The sequence below is a fragment of the Seriola lalandi genome, unplaced genomic scaffold (genome assembly GCF_002814215.2).
Source record: "Seriola lalandi dorsalis isolate HSWRI2012SDOR001 ecotype SW California unplaced genomic scaffold, Sedor1 jcf7180002054982, whole genome shotgun sequence".
Classification (NCBI taxonomy): Eukaryota; Metazoa; Chordata; class Actinopteri; order Carangiformes; family Carangidae; genus Seriola; species Seriola lalandi.
In genome coordinates, this window is record NW_019525531.1 from 478,394 (window position 1) to 481,819 (window position 3,426).

The following is a 3,426-nucleotide window of genomic DNA, read 5'->3' on the forward strand; positions in this document are numbered from 1 at the left end:
GGTTCAAACCCTGCTCACAGCGATCAAAGATACACAGTTCACAGAGGACCCTTTCTGTAACTCCAGGTGGTGTTAAGTGTCTACTACAAAACTCAATCATGATATAATAGTATGTTGTTGGATTGGAAATCAAAGTGGTTTGGTCCCTGTTGTAGTTTCCAATTATGTTAGCCTCCATCCTTTGGTATGGCTGTTTAATTTCCCAACCAAGGAATATATTTTCATCATGTAATGACAGATAGCTACTGAAAAGATCTGTCTTGGCATATTTGAAACATCTTGCCAACAGCAGCTGTGATGGCCGAGAGGTTAAGGCGTTGGACTTGAAATCCAATGGGGTTTCCCCGCGCAGGTTCAAACCCTGCTCACAGCGATATAACACTTTAACAACTATACAGATTTTTTCTTCAGTGTGCTTCAAAGAAAGAGCCGAATGAAGATTTCTGAAAGTGGTTTTGAAGCTCAGAGTGGCAATGCCTAACTCCCCCTAACTCCCATGTAATCATAAAATAGACACCATAATACTTAAGCCAAGGTCTCCTACTTGACAGATACAGGGCCGCACTGAAAGGTCGAATTATTTACTTTGTAAGCTTTTAAATATATACATTTTACATTTTCTATCTATTTGTCTGTTTAATTCCAGTATCTTTTACACAACAATGCGTTGGTTAAGCTAATAGTTAATTGTTATGGTTTTGTAATAATAGCAAATTATTGTGATTTGCTTTAACACCTCTAGATGTAGAAAATCATAACTGTGCTCTTTTTGTAGCTGTGATGGCCGAGAGGTTAAGGCGTTGGACTTGAAATCCAATGGGGTTTCCCCACGCAGGTTCGAACCCTGCTCACAGCGATGACTGTGCACAATGTATTCGTTTTCTAACAGAAGAAGTTCTAAAAACAAAACTGTTACACTGTGGTAAGACTCTTCAATTTCTGTCACATGTCTACTTTTTTTCAAACAATCAGACCTGATCAAACCTGAAATTTCCGAAACATTAAAGTAACAACAGCAAAGTGTGAAAAGAAGGAACACATAGATACAGAATACAGAAAAGTACTAAAAATAGATTATTATAATTATCAAGTGGCAGCTGTGATGGCCGAGTGGTTATAGCACAATGTCAGACTTTATATATGTATAACTATATATGTATAACTATATAGTTATACAGATCACCCACAGGTTTCTGAAGAATAGTTTTGGAGCTCAGAGTGTGCTGCTCCACCGTTGCCATCTCTGCAGTACCTGACTCCACCTAACTAATCTAAAAAAGGGCAGGGGAGGAGACTAATACTGTGCCTATTATGGTTTCTTTGAAGCAGGCTGTGGATACTGGTCTGGAGGTTTTAACCTATATCAGTGTTAAAGTATCACATCGCTGTGAGCAGGGTTTGAACCTGCGCGGGGAGACCCCATAGGATTTCAAGTCCAACGCCTTAACCACTCGGCCATCACAGCTCACATCGACCAAATCCATATCTTTCTGATTTCTAGACATCTTTCATGGTATGTTTTTCATCACGTAACAATGGATATCTACTGAAATCCTAAAAATCATAGAATTATAGTTCAGTGGTTTGATAGGAACAGCAGCCAACAAATAAGCCTACCATAGACTTTCTGACTTCATTTAAGTACATCTATACCAACACAAAGGAAATTACATCTAGTGGGGTTTCTTTGTCTAGGTTCAAATCATGTGTTGTTCTTTATGAGATATATCTGAAGTTGTTTACACTAAATTCCTCCTCCAGTGCAATAATGCTGGGTTTATATAAAAGGAAGCATACAGAAAAACTTATGCAATGCAACAGATTTTATATATACAGTCATCCTGCTAAAGGCTAAAGCTTATTTGCAGAATCCTGTCCCTGGTAAGGTTTGGAAATCTACGTTAAAACAGACAAACAAATGAGTTGATGAAACTGAATCAGGATAAAAAACTCCACGACAAATTAAATATGTTTGAATGTATCACACTAACGCTTTGACAAAGCTATTTTGAGATTTTTCACAAATCATGAAATCATGAAAACTGAGCCTCCACTGACTTTAATGTAAACGCTGTGCAGATCTGAGTTACATATCTGGCAACCTGTAAAAGTTTGTGCTTAAATGTTGAAAACATTCAACTTAACTTTTTCAGCTTTAACTATGTTATGTGCCTCTTTCTTCCCAAAAGTTTCTGGCATAACATAATCTCCACTGAAGCCTGAAGTGCACATTAACAATTTTACCTCAAGCAACTTTGCCTTGTGGTTTTTTTTTTTGTCCCACAGTTATTTGTGTTAAAACTAATATAACACTGAAGACTAGTAGTTACAGAGAGATGAAGATTTCATGATCTTCTATTTCTTAGGATTTGTTTTTATTGTTCTTTCTGGCTTCCTGAGAGAACGTGATGACCAAAGACTGCCACACATTGAATGTAGGATTGGATTTTCTAAAAAAAAATCCTCCTTAAAATCCTGTTGATGTTCATTTTGGAGTCAAGGAAAAGTCTGCGTGGTGGAGCTGACCTAATTCCTTGCTGCAAGAAGATGTGCTAAACTAAAAAAGTTGAATAAATCAACTGTTTCTCAGCTCACAAAGGATCTGAAGAAAATGTGGTCTTTAGTTTCCTAACTCAACATAATAAAGCAAAACCTTCCCTCTGATTCTTTTAATCTTTCGTCTCTGAGAAAATGTGCTCTGATAACGCTGCACTTGGAGCTTTGATCAGCTCTCTGTAGGTGAGTGGGTGGGGTGAGAGAGCAAACCGCTGACGGCACATTCAAGTTAGATGATGAACACGTAAACATATGCACATAATGGGTACTGTTCACACCCTTACACACACACACACACACACACACACACACACACACATACACACACACACACACACACACATACTCAAAGTTACAGAAAAAAAATAGTGATTAAGACCCCAAAGTGAATGAAAATAACAACACAGCATGCTTATGATTCACAGGGTTGGGGATAAAACTTGCATCTCTGCCACTAGGAGACACCAAAGTCAGAAAGTTTTCAAATCCTGCAGCAGCTTTAACCGTCATCTTATTAACCCAAGTAGTTTTATTTGCTTAAACTTAAAGATGCATTAATTGATTGCCTATTTACACATCCAGCAGACACAGAGCAAGGGGTTTATTTAAAGCTCAATATTTTCCTCTTCTGTGTTTTATTTGAAATGATGATCCATAAAAAGATATAAAAACCATCTTAATGTAGTTTTACATCTCCTCTCTCAGGCTTCTCTCTGGAGTTCTAGTAACAACGGGTCTGTCAGCAAAGGAAGCTCTGAGCCTCTCTTCTAATTGACTGACTGTTTTCTGAGTGATCCAATATAAATCTAGCAAATTTCAGGTAAACACTCAGAGAAACCAAATCCTGCAAGGTTGGATGGTGGGTCTGGG

General features: G+C 37.8%; 1 protein-coding gene and 3 non-coding genes across 4 annotated transcripts in view; 2 read left to right on the forward strand and 2 right to left on the reverse strand.

The window, feature by feature from the left end:
- LOC111647080 (inactive double-stranded RNA-specific editase B2-like) overlaps positions 1-3,426 on the reverse strand; it is a 42,406-nt gene that overhangs the window by 31,828 nt on the left and 7,152 nt on the right. The window lies entirely within an intron of this gene.
- On the forward strand, positions 292-373 carry trnas-uga (transfer RNA serine (anticodon UGA)). The gene has a single exon. It is a non-coding gene; the product is annotated as a tRNA-Ser (tRNA).
- On the forward strand, positions 775-856 carry trnas-uga (transfer RNA serine (anticodon UGA)). Its single transcript has one exon. It is a non-coding gene; the product is annotated as a tRNA-Ser (tRNA).
- trnas-uga (transfer RNA serine (anticodon UGA)) lies at positions 1,384-1,465 on the reverse strand. The gene has a single exon. It is a non-coding gene; the product is annotated as a tRNA-Ser (tRNA).